The following is a 19,835-nucleotide window of genomic DNA, read 5'->3' on the forward strand; positions in this document are numbered from 1 at the left end:
GTGAGGAAAGAATGTGAAAGGTGCGAACATGTCAGGCGGATTGGAGCGGCATTGTGGGACTTGTAGTTCTATGGAAAGGTGCGAACATGTCAGGCGGGTTGCAGCGGCAATGTGGGATTTGTAGTTCTGTGGGAGCGAGGGGCCGCGGCGGCCGGCGGGACAGCGAGGCGGCCGGACTCACACTCCCGGCGCACATTGCGAGGCGCGGGCTGGCGAGCTGCGCATTGGTCTGTTTTCCTCAGTCGGTCCCGGAGAGAGTGCGAGTGACAGAGGCGGGAGAAGGTACCGCGCCGAGCCGATCGATACCTGGCAGCCAGGCCGCATCGAGACTAGAGGGATATGGACTCGGAGTCACAGCTCAATGCACACAGAAACGCCGTCCTTTTAGAATTAAACGGTATCCTGTCCACCACTCGGAACCTGTGAGTAGCGCGGAGGGGGGGAGGGGATGCTGGGGGGACATGGCACCAGAGATGCGCCATCAGCACGCACTGTGCGTCACCTTTACGTGCTTTCTGATAGGCTCGCTCCACCAAGAGGCCTAGCCATGAAGACCTAACGTACCAGAGCCCTGCTCTAATTCAGTCCCGTTGTGATCATTACATTTGTATACATATAAAGGGCACTGCAGCAACTTTTCCTCAATTTTTTGCCAGCCTCATTTGGAGACTCAAAGTGTAGTTAGTGCCCTTGGGCATCTTATCCAAGTGGCCATCCTTCATGAGAGAGCCTTGACACAGAGTATTGGTAGGCTACTCCATTGAGGGGTCATCACAACTAAGCCTGATTGTGCCCTCAACTTACATGAACCTCCAGCAAGGGTAAACAAATAAAGATCAGGAGTAGAAGCACTGGTTAGTTATTTCCTTCTCAACATTAGAACATAAATAGGAGCAGGAGTCAGCCATTTGGCCCTTCGAGTCTGCACCGCCATTCAATAAGATCAGGGTGATCAATCCCTCAGTACCCCTTTCCTGCTTTCTCTCCATACCCTTTGATCCCCTTAGCCGGAAGGGCCATATCTAACTCCCTCTTGAATATATACAATGAACTGCCATCAACAACTCTCTCCGGTAAGGAATTCCACAGGTTAACAACTCTGAGTGAAGAAGTTTCTCCTCATCTCAGTCCTAAATGGCCTACCCCTTATCCTAAGACTGTGTACCCTGGTTCTGGACTTTCCCAACATCGGGAACAATCTACCCGCATCTAACCTGTCCCATCCTGTCAGAATCTTGTATGTTTCTATGAGATCCCCTCTCATCCGTCTAAACTCCAATGTATAAAGGCTCAGTTGATCCAGTCTCTTCTCATATGTCAGTCCAGCCAACTCTGATCGTGAACTCAGCTCCACTTCCCTGCCTGCTTCCCATAACTCTTTGTTCCCTTATCACTCAAAAATCTGTCTTTATCTCCGCCTTAAATATATTCAATGACCCAGCCCCCACAGCTCTCTGGGGCAGAGAATTTCAAAGATTTACAACCCTCAGAGAAGAAATTCCTCCTCATCTCAGTTTTAAATGGGTAGCCTTTTATTCTATGTCCCCTAGTTTTAGTTTCCCCTATGAGTGGAAATATCCTCTCTGCATCCACCTTGTTTAGCCCCCTCATCTTATATGTTTCGATAAGATCACCTCTCATTCTTCTGAACTCCAATAAGTATAGGCCCAAGCTGCTCAACATTTCTTCATAAGTCAATCCCCTCATCTCCGGAATCAACCTAGTGAACCTTCTCTGAACAGCCTCCCATGCAAGTATATCCTTCCTTAAATACGGAGACCAAAACTGTACACAGTACTCCAGGTGTGGCCTCACCAATGCCCTGTGCAGTTGTAGCAGGACTTCTCTGAATTTATACTCTATCCCCTTGCAATAAAGGCCAACATGCCATTTGCCTTCCTGATCACTTGCTGTCCCTGCATATTAACTTTTTTGTGTTTCATGCAGGTCCCTCTGTACTACAGTACTTTGCAAATTTTCTCCATTTAAATTAGAATTTGCTTTTCTATTTTTTCTGCCAAAGTGGATAACCTCACATTTCACATTATATTCCATCTGCCAAATTTTTGTCCACTCTCTTAGCCTGTCTATATTCCTTTGCAGATTTTTTGTGTCATCACAATTTGCTTTCCCACCCATCTTTGTATCATCAGCAAACTTGGCTACATTACAGGGTCCCTTCATCCAAGTCATTAATATGTATTGTAAATAGTTGAGGACGAAGCACCGATCCCTGCAGAACCCCACTAGTTATTGTTTGCCAACCGGAAAATGACCCATTTATCCCAACTCTCTGTTTTCTGTTAGTTAGCCAATTCTCTATCCATGCTAATATTACCCCACAACCCCGTGAACTTTTATCTTGTGCAGTAACCTTTTATGTGGCACCTTATCGAATGCCTTCTGGAATACACCACATCCACTGGTTCCCCTTTATCCACTCTGCTCGTTACATCCTCAAAGAACTCCAGCAAATTTGTCAAACATGATTTCCCTTTCATAAAACCATGCTGAATCTACTTAATTGAATTATGCTTTTCTAAATGTCCTGCTGCTGGTTCCTTAATAATGGACTCCAGCATTTTCCCAACGACAGATGTTAGGCTAACTAGTCTATAGTTCCCTGCTTTCTGTCTGCCTCCTTTTTTAAATAGGGGTGTTACATTTGCAGTTTTCTAATCTGCTGGGACCGCCTCAGAATCCAGGGAATTTTGGTAGATCACAACCAATGCATCCACTATCTCTGCAGCCACTTCTTTTAAGACCCTAGGATGTAAGTCATCAGGTCCAGGGGACTTGTCCGTCTTTAGTCCCATTATTTTACTGAGTACTACTGCTTTTGTGATTGTATTAAGTTCCACCCTCCCTATAGCCCCTTGATTATCCACTATTGGGATGTTTTTAATGTCTTCTACCGTGAAGACCGATACAAAATATTTGTTCAAAGTCTCTGCCATTTCCCTGTTCCCCATTATTAATTCCCTAGTCTCATCCTCTAGGGGATCAACATTTACTTTAGACACTCTTTTCCTTTTTATGTACCTGTAGAAACTCTTACTATCTGTTTTTATATTTCATGCTAGTTTACTTTCATCATCTATCTTCCCTCTCATTATTTTTTTAGTCGTTCTTTGCTGGCTTTTAAAAGTTTCTCAATCCTCTGGTCTGCCACTAGTCTTGGCCACATTGTATGTCCTTGTTTTCAATTTGATACCATCCCCTTATTTCCTTAGTTAGCCACGGATGGTTATCCCTTCTCTTACAGTCTTCTCATTGGGATATTTTTGTTGCGAGTTATGAAATAGCTCCTTAAATGGTCTGCAACTGCTCATCAACCGTGTCATACTTTAATCTATTTTCCCAGTCCACTTTAGCCAACTCTGCCCTCATACCATTCTAGTCTCCTTTATTTAAGCTGAGGACACTTGTTTGAGATCCAACTGAATTTGAAATTCAACCATGCTATGGTCACTCATTCCGAGAGGATCCTTTACGAGGAAGTCATTTATTAATTCTCTCATTAAACAGCACCAGATCTAAGATAGCCTGCTCTCTGGTTGGTTCCGCAATGTACTGTTCAAGGAACTATCCTGGATACACTCTTGTGAAATGTTCCCCAAGGCTATCCTGGCCAATTTGCTTTGTCCAATCAATATGAAGGTTAAAATCTCCCATGATTATTGCCATTCCTTTTTTACAAGCCTCCATTATTTCTTGATTTATACTCCGTCCAACAGTGTAGCTACTGTTCGGGGGCTTATAGACTACGCCCACCAGTGACCTTTTCCCCTTATTATTCCTTATCTCTACCCAAACTGATTCAACATCTTGATCTGAGCCAATATCGTTTCTCACTAACGCACTGATCCCATCCTTTATTAACAGAGCTATCCCACCTCCTTTTCCTTTCTGTCTGTCCATCCAAATTGTCAAATACCCCTAAATATTTAGTCCAGGTCACCTTGCAACCACATCTCTGTAGTGGCTATCAGATCTTACCCATTTGTATCTATTTGTACCGTCAACTCATCTATTTTGTTACGAATGCTACGTGCATTCAGAGAAAGAGTTTTTAAATTTGTTTTTTTACCATTTTTCCCTGCTTTGACACCACTTTCACTGTTACGTTTATACATTCTGTCCCTGGAAGCCAAATGTAACATCTGGACTATTGTCCTAGTTGGAGATCAGCAAACTCATGACAGTAATGCCAACCCCACTGTCCCATAAATCATGAGACAAACTCTTAAAAACCATGAGATTTGGTAAGAAATCATGAGTTGCTATTTTTTCCCCGCCCGACCCCAAACTGACCTTTGCTCCCGGACCAGAAGCGTATTCTGCGGCCGTTGCTCCCGGACAGGAAGCGCATTCGGCCGTCACTAACCGATTACTCAGATAAGAAATAGGAGCAGAAACATAGAAAATAGGTGCAGGAGTAGGCCATTCGGTCCTTCGAGCCTGCACCACCATTCACTAAGATCATGGCTGATCATGCAACTTCAGTACCCCACTCCTGCTTTCTCTCCATACCCCCTGATCCCCTTAGCCGTAAGGGCCACATCTAACTCCCTCTTGAATATACCCAACGAACTACATAAGAACATAAGAATTAGGAACAGGAGTAGGCCATCTAGCCCCTCGATCCTGCTCCGCCACTCAACAAGATCATTGCTGATCTGGTGCTGTTTAATGAGAGAATTAATAAATGACTTCCTCGTAAAGGACTCAGCTCCACTTTCCCGCCCACTCCCCATAACCCTTAATTCCCTTACTGGTTAAAAATCTATCTATCTGTGATTTGAATACATTCAATGAGCTAGCCTCAACTGCTTCCCTGGGCAGAGAATTCCACAGATTCACAACCCTCTGGGAGAAGAAATTACTTCTCAACTCGGTTTTAAATTGGCTCCCCCGTATTTTGAGGCTGTGCCCCCTAGTTCTCGTCTCCCCGACCAGTGGAAACAACCTCTCTGCCTCTGGGCTCCACAACTTTCCGTGGTAGAGAATTCCACAGGTTCACCACTGTCTGGGTGAAAAAGTTTCTCCTCATCTTGGTCCTAATATGGATTACCCCTTATCCTTAGACTGTGACCCCTGGTTCTGGACTTCCCCAACATCGGGAACATTCTTCTTGCATCTAACCTGTCTAAACCCTTCAGAATTTTATATTTTTCTATGAGATCCCCTCTCATCCTTCTAAACGCCAATGGATACAGGCCCAGTCGATCCAGTCTCTCCTCATATGTCAGTCCTTCCATCCTTCGCTGCACTCCCTCAATAGCAAGAACATCCTTCCTCAGATTAGGGAACCAAAACTGCACACAATATTCCAGGTGGGACCTCACCAAGGTGGATCCCCACTGCCACATCACTCGCAGGCCAGCCTTGTTCTGCTTCTGACCGTTACTCTTTCCGGAACATTACCTCCTCCAGCCCAACAACCCTCCGAGATCTCTGCAGTTCTCCAATTCAGTTCTCTTGCGCATTCCCGATTTTAATCACTCCAACCTTAACGGCCGTCCATTCTGCTGCCTTGGCCCTAAGCTCTGGAATTCCCTCCCTAAACCTCTCTGCCTCTCTCCTCCTTTAAGATGCTCCTTAAAATCTACATCTTTGACCAAGCTTTTGATCACGTGCCCAAAATAACTCGTGTGGCTCGGTGTCAAATTGTGTCCCATAATTGTTCCTATAAAGGAATGTTTGGGATGTTTTACTACTTAAAGGCGCTATATAAATGCAAGTTGTTGCTGTTATCGACTTCTGGCCAGTTACTTTCCTCTTTGAGCTTACATAACCTATTTTCTATGTTTCTATGGGGTACTGAAGTTTCATGTTCAGCCATGAACTCATTGAATGGCGGTGCAGGCTAGAAGGGCTGAATGGCCTGCTCCTGCACCTATTTTCTATGTTTCTATGTTTCTAAGCCAGTGTTCAACACTCTACAATGTACCAGTGTAATTGAGCCACAACAGACCTGGAAAGATTCAAATTAGGTGTTAAAATGGCTGTTCATTTATTGGAACATTGTGCTATAAGCAAAAACAAAATATAAACCCATATATCAGCAATTGCTGCATCCAACTGCATATGTAGCATTTTGCACAGTCAGTAGGCTGTTATCCTAAGAAATTGTAGGTTTTAACACCGAGAACATATTTAATTGGGTGGTGAATGAGATTATCTCCTGATTGCAGTGACTCCTGCGTTGGACTCTGCATATACCAGGTTAATGTGCGTCAAGTACAAGAACAACAGCAACTTGTATTTATACAAGCGCCTTTAATATAGTAAAATGCCCCAAGGGCTTCTCAGGAGTGTTATAAGACAAAAAAAAAATCAACACTGAGCTGTTAGCGTTAGTGTTTTCTCAGAAGAATCACTCAACACTCAGAGTCGGTTCCAATGCTGATGCGGCCTTTATTACGCTTAGCGGGGAGGAAATCACAAGACTGAGTCCAGGCTTCTCTCCACAGAACAAAGGGTTACATTCACTTTTATATGTTTCACAACAGTTACAAACAGTTTACTACAGTTACACAGCCCATCACGGCTGGACACAAGCCAATCACAACGATTATAGATTACATATAGGTTCTTTTAACCCAATAGAATTCCCCTTATGTCTCAGGAACCATGTGTTCGTCTCTTGTCAGCTTGGGCTGATTGATATAGGTTCTCTCACTAGTTCTTTCTTCTTGGAGAAATAATTAGTTTATAACCTTGTTTACAGGAGATGGGTTCTCTTATCTCTTTCTTCCTGGGGAATTAATTGGTTTATGGCCTTGAATACGGGAGATGGGTTCTCTCCTCATTATTCTTATCCTGCATCCAAGGCATTCCTATAGTGGGCCTCACAGGGTTATTGCTCGGTCATTGAACATTCAACAGTTCACAGCTTGACTACCTGATTTCCCATCATGCCTGGGCAGCCATTTTATGTGTGGCCACTTTAAACTTATATGCGTTTAGATATATCTAGCAGGTGCCTAATGCCTAGTATTCTGGTATATTCTAAAGGTGCCTACCTCCTACAACAACTCCCCCTTTCGGTAAAGGGACTAGTCCTAGTCCCCTTTTAACCGACCATTCGACCTTTATTAGATTTTGTGCACGGCCCGGTACTCCCTGCCTCAACATGCTGGCCAGTCACGCGGTTTCAGGAGTCCCGGTTGCTTAAATCGAATTGACAAAGGCCAAATCCTCCTGCCCCCTTACAAAACAGGCTTGTTTAGTATCCGGGGAACGGTGATTTGTCCGTCTTCGTTGTGCGTGGTGTCTGCATGCCTGGCAGGCCATGATGCCCCATGTTATTGCTAAGATCAATTGTATCCCGACCAGTATATGTGAAATTATTCGAATCCATGGGTGGATGTTCACATTTATTCCCCAGTCCCAAACCTTTCTCCACCAACTCTGACTTTGTAAGTCTACCTCGGCATCTTCTTCCAGTACTTTGATTTTAGTTTGCAGTTGGTGGTAGAGCTTTACGGATTGACCCACTCTGAGCCTCAACTCTCGTAATACTTCGGTTAGATGTGGGATAGGGACCTGCTCTGGCTCGTCATAATCCTGCAAATGATCATGGAGCTGATCGGTTACCTCAATAACTTTGGACTTCCGGCGCCTAACCTGGGTGATATGCGCTTGCCCGATCGCGACAGGTCGTAGTGGTGTAAAGCAAAAGTTTGGCTGTGGTATAGGGCACTGCAGGTCATTATACTGGAATGAACGCTCAGTAGTAGAGACGCAGTATCTTCCCTTCCCTCCGTAGCCTGCCCTCGCGAAGTGCATGTGTGCGGGCACTATTTCTAGTACACACCCGTCGGTTCGGTTAAACCCGCACTCGTCTAGCTCCCCTCGGCCCACCAGGTGAGGGCATACTGTGATTTCCCCCTTTTGCTTGCAATCTGCTAGAGAAATCCCGGTAAGTATGTTGTTTCGACGAACGGCAGAGGTGGTGGTCAGGTAGTAGCGTATGGACACATTTTCCCGTATTATTCCGATATTCTCTCGTTGGTATAGGGGGAACGGCCCTGAGTCCGGCGTGGCTATAGGGATCATCAGGACTGTCTCTATCCCGGTAGTCCTACCCATCTGGCAATCTGGAATTGCTGGGTATACTCGGGTCAGTCCCTTCAGAGTACAATTATCCAGTGTCCCCCTTTGGTTAGCCAACTGAGCTAAATGTGAACTGTCTATCCAATCGGGTACTTCCCCGCGTTGGATCTGGTCGAGATTGTGGCGGATCTGTCCCACCATCCATAGACCATAAGCGTGACAGAGTTGCCCCTGTCTTTGCTTTCCCTGTATCTTACTGTTCTCTATCAATGAGGTGATTGATGGTTCTGGCGTGAGCTTCCAGGACTGAGATGCCATCCAGCTGGATTTTGGCACCCTCCTTTCCTAGGTTGGCTTGGTCTTCCTGGTTTTGCTCCACCCTTTCCAATAACCCCTTCATCACCCCTCTAAGCTGTTCCACCCTCTCATTTAATCCTTGTATGTCTATCGAGTTCACTACGGAGGTCCCTGTATTGAAAACGGTAGCAACATCATTAACTATTTCCCTCTTCATCCTGGGGGCTAACCCCTGTCCCCGGAACCTACTGGCACCCATTGCATCGGCAGCCTGCTGCATTACAACTTTACTTAATACATTGTACATCTTCCTTGACTGTTCTGTACAGTATTCCGGCATCTGGATGCCTGAAATATTGATCAGAACAGGCACAATTTCATGTTTAACATTATCATACAACAGTTCCCCCTCGTTGTACATTACAATCCCATTCTCTGGTCCCTTCGTAGTTATGGGACAAGGCAGTTCCTCGGGCAATTTAGTGATTCTTATGGGGCGTGGTGTCGGAGGGGGTGAGAAACATACATACAATGATAGTGCAGCCGCCCCCGCCTCCTCGTAATACCCACACAGCCCCATTCCCTTCTTGCGGATGACTGATTGCTGGGATTGTCCCGGAGGCGCGCAAATTATGCCGAAAGTACATTCATCAGGCCCTTTGACATCCCTCCGTTTAATGCATCTGCTCCTTATACCCGTGGAGCACTGTACACATACTCTTATTCTTATTAGGATTCTTATTAGGATTCACTTGTAACCATGCATTAAAATAAGTCCTGTCCTTGCTCCAGTCCTTGGCTGCTGGGATGCACATTCCGTCTGTTAAATTAAACAAGACTCCATAGTTCATGTAGTTGTTTATTTCCAGCGTGCTCTGCTGTCCGTCGGTGTTGCCCAGGGTACGTGCATGTCGCAGGGCTATCCATATTACGAGTAGCGCCTTTCGTATTCCCATTCCGGTAAGTATTATCTGTAATTTTAAACAGACGGCCTGGTCGTCACCAGGGGTTAAGTTTTTTGCTCTACGAGTGTCCCTGTCACCCTGCAAAATCAGAAGCACAAGGTTATAATCGAACCATTTCGAGCTGAATCTGTAGGGCGTGCGCCCATGTCTTTACCCACTTAAATATTACCCAAACTCCTATTATGACCAAGGCCAAAGCTATTCCTCCAAACATCGCTGTCTGCTTTACCGCTAGGTTGGGTTTGTGGACTACACCTACCCACCGTGGGGTACATTGGCTCTATTGCCAGAGGTGATGGTGCTATGGCTGCGCACTGCACTATCCGTCTCGTCCCGTTATCTCTTCCAGCCTGTTTATCTTAGCTTTTAACTCTTCAATTTGTTTTATTGAGTATCTATTTCTTTATTGTATCAGGCAAGTATTATTACATAAGCTAGTTCTGTTTTTATTTTTGTTTCCTCTGTTAGGTGAGTCTTTTTTTTTCCTATTAAGAAATCCAAATTAATAATGTTCAGTATAAAACGGCTGTCAATGGAAAGGGTTAACTCCTTTCTAGGTTTGTAAGAAGACCTGATGTCATTACGTGACTTCACGTAATCATCTGAAAAAAAGTCTTTGTGCCTTCAAAACTGGCTTCGAAATTAGGAATCCGTTAAAAACAGCATAAATCATTAGAGTAAACTCCAATGTTTTCTTAACTTCTAATTCAAGTACTTGCCAAATAATTTTTTTAAAAAATTGTTTTAAAACAAGACCACACATACAATAGCAATTTTGTTTACTGAAATTCAATTCTGTTTTTTTTTATTTCTCTCTTTCTCCTCGTTATCTTCAAAACCCTCCTGCTTGTTTGGACTGTTCGGGACTTTTTTTTGATAAACAATGTCCATTTTGGAAATCTTTTCAAACTGCATTGAAACTTTTTCATAATTTAAAATTCGAATCCATGTAGAGTGTTTTTTACTTATTCCAATTTTTTTTTTCCTTCTAATTAAACCAATATCTTTTTCACAGCAAACATCAACTAGTATTTAGTAAGTTATGTCTTTTTCCATTTAGTCCGTTACATTTTTTTTTTCTTTCTTCAAATTAGGTTTTGTATTTTACACGGAGGGTTCGTAACTCCATAAAGTTGTTAATTTAAAATCATTTGTTTACTTTCAAAGTGGCGTCTTTATCTTTTTCTTTTTCTCCATAACTGGAATGGAGTCCAGCTTTGAGAGTTTGAGGGCTGCCTTTCGTTATCTCAAAATGCTCTAGTTTCAAAGTCGTTACTAAAGCTTGCTGTTTTTAACATTTTCCAAAAGTCCCTTTTGCACCTTCGCAGATAGCTCGCCACTCGCCCAGAAGTTTGACCTGATCAGATTTAATTTAATAATTTTTTTTTTTGAATCCACCTCAGTATTTTCTGTGCCTTCTCTGAATATCTCAAAATCCCAATTCAAACTTTGTAATTTCAATCTTTATTTAAAACTTTTTTTTTTGCTAGAAGCTCTTTTTTTTTTAAAGCATTCTTTATCTCATTCCGAGACTAAATTTATGTCTTTCAACCCAATCAATCATTGCATGTTTTCTTTTGGCAAGTAAGTGAGTGTGTCAAATAAATCTTTTGCTCAACAAACCTATCCTTTATTTGTTTATTTTCCTAGCTCCGTAACTTATCATCCGAATAAATCCACACCTGCGTTTCTAACTTAAATGTCTTAAAACTTCCCACATACAGGACAACATTACAAAGGGTTAAAAAAAGACTTTCACTCTGTTTCTAAAATAAACAGACACTTGCATTCCTCTTCCAACCAGGCTTTCAGAACATGAAAACATAAAAATTTCATTCTGCAGTCAAAAATCACACAGACACTTCTCACTCAACGATCAGACATTTACAACAGTCTCTCTTCTTGTTTTGGCCGGCTCTATTTTTGGATCCATGACCTTTCAGGGAATTCATAGTTTTATCTAAATAATTCCTCACATAACTAGTTCCTGAGGATTCCACCCTGCTTTAATCATTTTTTCGATTAGCTTCTTTTGTTTTTCCGCCAGGTGGCGGGTAAGCGACCCTTCTGGTCCCCACTCGAGTTTACTTGTTTTCATGGCCATTCCTGGGTAGGACTAGTACCGTTAGGAATCTACTCTCAGAGGTCCGCTTTCTTTCTAGCGCGACTTGTAGTAAACTGTCCCTTGGCTACTGTCAGGTCACAAGTTCTGCTGTTACACAAACTTATATAATTCTTAAAAACGCGTTTAAGCAATTCCCGCAGTGCTCTACGTATCCTTAACGACTACCTACCACCGCTCGGCCCGTTGGTCTGACCCTGTTCACAGGTTTGGATTCCGTTAGCCGCTGTACACCGCTTGGTTCTACCCCGGGGTATTTCAAATTACACTACTGGGTCCGGAAGATGTCTCTCGGTATCACGATCCCACGGTCTAAGTGTGTTCCCTACGCCTACTTGGTTCCTGGCCGTCACGTGGGACAAAAGTCCTCTTAATTCAGGCTCAGGCTAGGCGTTTGAGATATTAGACTGTCTCCTCGTGTCGATCAACCAGCTTCCACCTTCCGCACCCTTAATACTTAAAAATCGTTTTTATTTTATACTCACCCGGGTTTTTCCAAGGGCGTCCAGCGACTCCGGGAAATCCCGTCGACTACGCCACTGTTAGCGTTAGTGTTTTCTCAGAAGAATCACTCAACACTCAGAGTCGGTTCCAATGCTGATGCGGCCTTTATTACGCTTAGCGGGGAGGAAATCACAAGACTGAGTCCAGGCTTCTCTCCACAGAACAAAGGGTTACATTCACTTTTATATGTTTCACAACAGTTACAAACAGTTTACTACAGTTACACAGCCCATCACGGCTGGACACAAGCCAATCACAACGATTATAGATTACATATAGGTTCTTTTAACCCAATAGAATTCCCCTTATGTCTCAGGAACCATGTGTTCGTCTCTTGTCAGCTTGGGCTGATTGATATAGGTTCTCTCACTAGTTCTTTCTTCTTGGAGAAATAATTAGTTTATAACCTTGTTTACAGGAGATGGGTTCTCTTATCTCTTTCTTCCTGGGGAATTAATTGGTTTATGGCCTTGAATACGGGAGATGGGTTCTCTCCTCATTATTCTTATCCTGCATCCAAGGCATTCCTATAGTGGCCCTCACAGGGTTATTGCTCGGTCATTGAACATTCAACAGTTCACAGCTTGACTACCTGATTTCCCATCATGCCTGGGCAGCCATTTTATGTGTGGCCACTTTAAATTTATATGCGTTTAGATATATCTAGCAGGTGCCTAATGCCTAGTATTCTGGTATATTCTAAAGGTGCCTACCTCCTACAACAGAGCCATATAAGGAGAAATTAGGGCAGCAAAGAGGTAGGTTTTAAGGAGGAAAGAGAGGCGGAGAGGTTTAGGCAGGGAGTTCCAGAGCTAAGCAACAGAAGGCATGGCCACCAATGATTGAGCGATTTTAAATCCGGGATGCTCAAGAGGGCAGAATTAGAGGAGCGCAGCTATCTCCGGGGGGTGGGCGGGGGCGACGCCTTGAAACAAGATGAGAAGAATCCTCAATAAATCACAAGACATTTGCATTATAGTCGATAAAGTCGTTTGGACCGCGCTCCTTACCTGTAAATGAAATGGGGGAGACGAGCAGGGCGCATCATCCCCCGTAAATCTCCAGTCCCAACTGCTGCTGCACCCCTCCCCTCCCCTCGTGCTGCACCCCTCCCCTCCCCTCGTGCTGCACCCCTCCCCTCCCCTCGTGCTGCACCCCTCCCCTCCCCTTGTGCTGCACCCCTCCCCTCCCCTTGTGCTGCACCCCTCCCCTCCCCTTGTGCTGCACCCCTCCCCTCCCCTCCTGCTGCACCCCTCCCCTCCCCTCCTGCTGCAACCCTCCCTTCCCCTCCTGCTGCAACCCTCCCTTCCCCTCCTGCTGCAACCCTCCCCTCCCCTCCTGCTGCAACCCTCTCCTCCCCTCCTGCTGCAACCAAGCCAGTTGCCTGGCCTACGGCAAATGCTCTTTTTTTTTTAAGGAGTCATTGGGTCTTTTTACTAATGACGATTCTAGTGTAGATGTTTGAGAAGTGAAATTAAATACAGCACAGCAGTAAGAATCTCTAATACAAGTACCCTGTACACAGGCAGAGTTTATCCATGGGAAAACTGGTACTGTCCAGCAAGTACAGAGTCTGACAAAATCACCCCATGCGATTGTTCTTTGATAAGATTTCCATGCCGAAGATATAGAGACCGGAACTGGCAGTTAGCATAGCATATTCCCATACCCATTCCTGCACCAAAAGTAACAGGCCATATGCACCGCTTAAAAACAACAGAAAATACAATTCCTACTCAAAGACCAACACCTAATTTCACCTGTGTTCGCCACGCACTGTCCCACCCTCTTGCCGACTTTGCCTCCGCCATCTTACACTGCGTTGTAATTGTTAGCAGATGAGTCCGGTACGCAACGACAGGCGCAGGTACTTTTGCAGACTAACTGCCCCCGCTAATTGCAGGTGTGGAGCCAAGATGTGATCTTTGGGCCACCCATCCCTCCCTCCCGTGGAGATAGCTTGATAGGCCCAGGTACCCCAGGCTCTGGTTTGGGCCTGGGCCGCTTGCTGATTTAAAAATGGCGCTCGTTCCCGCCGCCGCCGCTCCTCGGTTTTGCTGTAGTGAACAGTTGACTCTCTGTCATCCCCTAGTCAGTCACTCACTTAGAGACTGCTGCCATTTCTAACAGGCCGAGAGCAGGCCGTTTCCTGCCGAACAGTGAATCGTGTACAGGTTGAGCGTCCGAAATCCAGAGTTCCAAAATTCGGAATGTTCCGGAATCCGGCGGGGTCGTCCGGAAACCGGAAAATGTTCCGAAATCCGGACAGCCGCCCAACCCCCCCCCCCAACCTCGGCCAACTGCCTGACCTCCCCCCAACCTCGGCCGGCCGCCCGACCTCCCCCTGATTGTTAGCTGAGCCGAAACTTGGGACCAACAAATCAGTCAGGCAGGGAGCGACTGAACGGTGAACCAAACAAAAAAGTCAAAAGGAAGCCTCCACCTTGCCGGGCAAACACCCGTGCCAGCTGTCCTACCGTGCAAACACCATGAACAACGAGTGTGTGACACGACATGCTGTGTGTGTGTGGGTCTCTCTGTGTGCATGTGTTGCACAAGCTGAGCACCAGGAACTTGTCAGGACAGAAGGCACCAAGGAGTGTGAACATGCTCGGGGTAAGAGGCTTACCAGTGACCCTTTTCAAAGCCACCATCACTGTGTCTGCTGGCACATGGCCTCCCCATGACAGGGAGGTTGGTACCGGGTTCAACTTGGGAGCTTGCAAACGGTAACAGTCAAAGGCATCGACACAGACGTCCGCGCCTGTGTATCTCTGCAACACCCCTAACACCACCACCGCTGCCACCTTCCCCATAAATCTCCATTCCTCTGACTGTGGCCTTTTGTGCATTCCCACCTCGTTCCATCCCACCATTGGCAGCTATGTCTTCAGACATCAAGGCCCCATGTTATGGAATAACCTCTTTAAACTTCTCCATCTCTTCACCACCTACCACTCTGCCTTTAAGAACCTCTTTAAAACACACCTCTTTGCTCAAGCTGTTGGTCACCCCTCCTAATATTGCCTTCTTTGTCTCAACATCCAATTTTGTATGAAATGGACACCTCAGGTACAGCAAGCACTTAGGAAGGCAAATTGTATATTGGCCTTTATTGCAACAGGGTTTGGAGCACAAGAGTAAGGAAGTCCTGCTACAATTGTACAGGGCTTTGGTGAGACCACATCTGGAATATTGTGTATAGTTTCTCTGTACCTAAAGAAGGATATACTTGCCTTAGAGGGGGTGCAACGAAGATTCACTAGATTGATTACAGGGGAGTTAACCCGGTGTCCAGTCCAATATTTATCCCTCAATCAACATAACAAAAAAACAGATTATCTGGTCATTATCACATTGCTGTTTGTGGAAGCTTGCTTGTGCACAAATTGACTGCTGCGTTTCCTACATTGCAACAGTGACTACACTCCAAAAGTACCTCATTGGCTGTAAAGCACTTTGAGACGTCTGGTGGTCATGAAAGGTGCTATATAAATCCAAGTCTTTTTCCTAGGATGAGAGGGTTGTCCTAGGAGGGATTGAGTGGATTGGGCCTACACTGTCTGGAGTTTAGAAGAACGAGAGGTGATCTCATTGAAACATATAAGATTCTGAGAGGGCTTGACAAGTTTGATGCTGAGAGGCTGTTTCTCCGGGCTGCAGAGTCAAGAATCAGAGGGTTCAGTCTCAGGATAAGTGGTCTGCCATTTAGGACTGGAATGAGGAGATACTTCTTCACCCAGAGTGTAGTGAATCTGTGGAATTCTCTATCCCAGAGGGCTGTGATGCTCAATCGTTGTATATATTCAGGCTGAGATTGATAGATTTTTGGACTCTAAGGGATATGGGGATCGGGTGGGAAGGTGGAGTTGAGGTTGAAGATCAGCCATGATCTTAATTGAATGGAGGCCTGCTTCTATTTCTTATGTTCTCAGTTATCAAACTGTTGGGTCATTTAATTGGCTGACACAAATTTAATGAGCTCCTAGAATATTGGTCTGGAATTTGTATCAGTGGGGATTACTGTTTCTGGCCACTATCCAATGACAAAAGGACAAAACTGGACGGCAGCAATGTTCCCTTGCTGATACTTGCATTTCAGGATCATTTATGAAGAATGGTCATCGGTTAGAAGGTGCTCAGCATCCTAAAGTTCTTGTTGATGGACAGTAGTTCTGCTTTGGGGTTAGTACTGTGGTAACTGACTCTTACCACTATGTGGTCTTGTAATCACATTCTGCACTGAAAGTCTATTGTAAAGTGTTGCCATCAATTCATCACAGACAGTCCCTCGAATCGAGGATGACTTGCTTCCACGTCAAAAAGTTCATAGGTGTTTCAATGATGGACCTAAAATTCCAGGTCCGAACTAAATCTTGAAGGGTGGAAGATGCCTGTGCTTGGATTTTTTTAAACGTGTGGTGACCTTTGCACACCAGCCACCACGATTATCAATTATACAACCATCAATTATGACTTTGCTCTCTTATTTTAGGTCAGTTTTTTTTTTAAGCAGATTAAATATTACGCAGGAACCAAATGATACAGCAAGTAGTGAATTGGCATAATACTAAAAAACAAAATTAGAACCAGTTCATGAGGCATCAAATAACCTTTTTATAATGTATTGGTTACATTTAGTCTGATAACAGGAAGGGGGAGGTTGTAAAAGTTGAAAGGGTGGAGGATGGAAGCCTGACGAGGAGGGATGCTTTGCAATACCGAAAAGATGCCGGGGGTTGATCCTTAAGCAGTGGGTTCTTTTGGCAGAGGAGAGTGAGGCCCGATAGTACTTGATATGTTTCAGCCAATTCTGGCGGTAGATGTCCAAGCCTGTTATGCACCAAGTCTTTGCCTCTTGGGCTTGAGGGAGTGAACATGGGGACAATACCAAGGGATCAACCAGGATGGGAGAGAATAAAGTGGTTGCTGGTTACAAGGGTATCAAACATGGAGGCGAGAAAGTGGTTGCGTAGATCGACAATAACAGAAATATAAAAAGGAAAAGAGTGGCTAAAGTAAATGTTGGTCCCTTAGAGGACGAAACCGGGGAATTAGTAATGGGGAACATGGAGATAGCGGAAACGCTGAACAAATATTTTGTATTGGTCTTTACGGTAGAGGTCACGTCAATATTCTGACAGTGGATAGTCTAGGGGCTATACGGGGGGAGGAACTTGACACAATCACAATCACTAAGGAGGTGGTACTCAGTAAGATAATGGGACTAAAGGCAGATAAATCCCCTGGACCTGCTTCCTCGGGTCTTAAGAGAAGTAACGGCAGGGATTGTGGATGCATTGGTTGTAATTTACCAAAATTCCCTGGATTCTGGGGAGGTCCCAGCAGATTGGAAAACTGCAAATGTAACACCCCTATTTTAAAAAGGAGGCAGACAAAAAGCAGGAAACTACATACCAGTTAGCCTAACATCTGTGGTTGGGAAAATGTTGGAATCCATTATTAAAGAAGCAGTAGCAGGAAAAAGCAAAATTTAGGCAGGCAGAGTCAGCACGGTTTTATGAAGGGGAAGTCATGTTTGACAAATTTGCTGGAATTCTTTGAAGATGTAACGAACAGGGTGGATAAAGGGGAACCAGTGGATGTGGTGTATTTGGACTTCCAGAAGGCATTTGACAAGGTCCCACATAAAAGGTTACTGCACAAGATAAAAGTTCACGGGGTTGTGGGGTAATATATTAACATGGATAGAGGATCGGCTAACTACCAGAAAACAGAGAGTCGGGATAAAGGGTTCATTCTCTGGTTGGCAATCAGTAACTAGTGGGGTGCCGCAGGGGTCAGTGCTGGGACTCCAACTATAACGACTGGAAGAAGAGACTGAATGTAACGTAGCCAAGTTTGCTGACGATACAAAGATGGGAGGAAAAGCAATGTGTGAGGAGGACACACAAAATCTGCAAAAAGACATAGACAGGCTAAGTGCGTGGGCAAAAATTTGGCTGATGGAGTATTATGTTGGAAAGTGTGAGGTCATGCACTTTGGCAGAAAAAAAAATTGAGCAAGTTATTATTTAAATGGCGAAAGATTGCAAAGTGCTGCAGTACAGCGGGAGCTGGGGGTACTTGTGCATGAAACACAAAAGGATAGTATGCAGGTACAGCAAGTGATCAGGAAGGCCAATGGTATCTTGGCCTTTATTGCAAAGGGGATGGAGTATAAAATCAGGGCAGTCTTGCTACAGCTATATAAGGTATTGGTGAGGCCACACCTGGAATACTGCGTGCAGTTTTGGTTTCCATATTTACAAAAGGATATACTTGCTTTGGAGGCAGTTCAGAGAAGGTTCACTAAGTTGATTCTGGGATTGAGGGGGTTGAATTATGAGGAAAGGTTGAGTAGGTTGGGCCTCTACTCATTGGAATTCAGAAAAATGAGAGGTGATCTTATTGAAACGTGTAAGATTATGAGGGGGCTTGACAAGGTGGATGCAGAGAGGATGTTTCCACTGATAGGGCATGATCTTAGAATAAGGGGCCGCTCATTTAAAACAGAGATGAGGAGAAATTTCTTCTCAGAGGGTTGTGAATCTGTGGAATTCGCTGCCTCAGAGAGCTGTGGAAGCTGGGACATTGAATAAATTTAAGACAGAGATAGACAATTTCTTAAATGATAAGGGGTTATGGGGAGCGGGCAGGGAAATGGATCAAGTCGAAGGAAGCTGTAGTAATGAACAAGGTGTTGCCATCTGTGCACCAGTCAAAGCCATGACATCACTGGAATCATTTGCAGTAAGGTTTTGGATGACAAAGACCTGGTTTGTAAATGAACGGACATTCTGGAGGAAAGTGCGGAGATGGACGGTGATCACTGATCCACTGGCAGAATCCAAGGTGGGATGGGAGGAGGTTGGCGAGGATAACACCCAGCGGATGTGCTGGGCGGGAAGGTCAGTGAGAGAGGCGGATGGGGCAATTTGGGTTGTTGCACGTAAGGAGGCAGGGCAAATAGCTCGATTGGCCCTTCGGACAATGCCAGGGTAGCTGTGGGCTTATGCAAGATGGATTCATGTCTGGATAGTAACAGGAGAGTCAGATGGCAGAGGAGTAATGATGGGTTGGGGTAGGGATGGGGGACAAAGTATCCAGGAGGCAAAAATGAAAGTTGGTGTGATTGGGTGATGGGAAGGCGAGGAGACGGGGAAGAGAATAAGAGGGGCCAAAAGGGAAAAGAAAAGAGAGAGAATTAATGAGTTTGGTCATACATGAGAGCTAATATTTGCACCTGTAAAGACACAGGGAATTTGGTCTACTTAGAGAGGACATTTGCCCTTACTCCAAATGCCTTGCATTGGATGGATCACAAATGGTTACACTTGGTACCTTAGTGTTATAGGGCCCAAGTTTCCACACGATAAAAAACGGGCACCCCTCCGAGCTGGGCGCCCGTTTTTCGCGCCTAAAACGGCGCCTAAAAAAAAAATCGCGATTCTGGAGCGCCCTGCAGCTCCTTGTCTGCCTGGCGCGGCGCCCAGGGGGGCGGAGCCTACACTTGCACCGATTTTGTAAGTGGGAGGGGGCGGTTACTATTTAAATTAGTTTTTTTCCTGCCGGCAACGCTGCGCGTGCATGTTGCAGCATTCGCGCATGCTCAGTGTGAAAAAAACATTGGCACTCGGCCATTTTTGTAGTTCTTTGTAGCTGTAGTGTGAAAAAAACATTGGCACTCGGCCATTTTTGTAGTTCTTTGTAGCTGTTTAATTTTTGAACATTTTTTTAATAAAAGCACATTGCCATCAGCACTTGCAGCCTTCTCACTGTCTCCTTCCCGCCCCCCACGGGAAGAACAGGCGCCTCCCCCCCCCCCCCCCCCCCCCGCGGGAAAGAACGGGCGCCTCCTCTCCCCCCCCCGCGGGAAAGAACGG

General features: G+C 45.1%; 1 protein-coding gene across 3 annotated transcripts in view; it reads left to right on the forward strand.

The window, feature by feature from the left end:
• The window catches only part of tssc4 (tumor suppressing subtransferable candidate 4), a 34,700-nt gene that overhangs the window by 660 nt on the left and 14,205 nt on the right, over positions 1-19,835 (forward strand). Inside the window, exon 1 of one of the 3 annotated variants that reach the window (XM_070899759.1) lies at positions 213-422. The exons of 1 other annotated variant lie outside the window; for it this stretch is intronic. The gene's annotated coding sequence lies outside the window, so the exon portion shown is untranslated. Of the gene's footprint in view, positions 1-212; positions 423-19,835 lie in introns of those variants that run through there. One more of the 3 variants, XM_070899760.1, reaches the window with a different exon arrangement.

Source organism: Pristiophorus japonicus, chromosome 14, assembly GCF_044704955.1.
Source record: "Pristiophorus japonicus isolate sPriJap1 chromosome 14, sPriJap1.hap1, whole genome shotgun sequence".
NCBI lineage: Eukaryota > Metazoa > Chordata > Chondrichthyes > Pristiophoridae > Pristiophorus > Pristiophorus japonicus.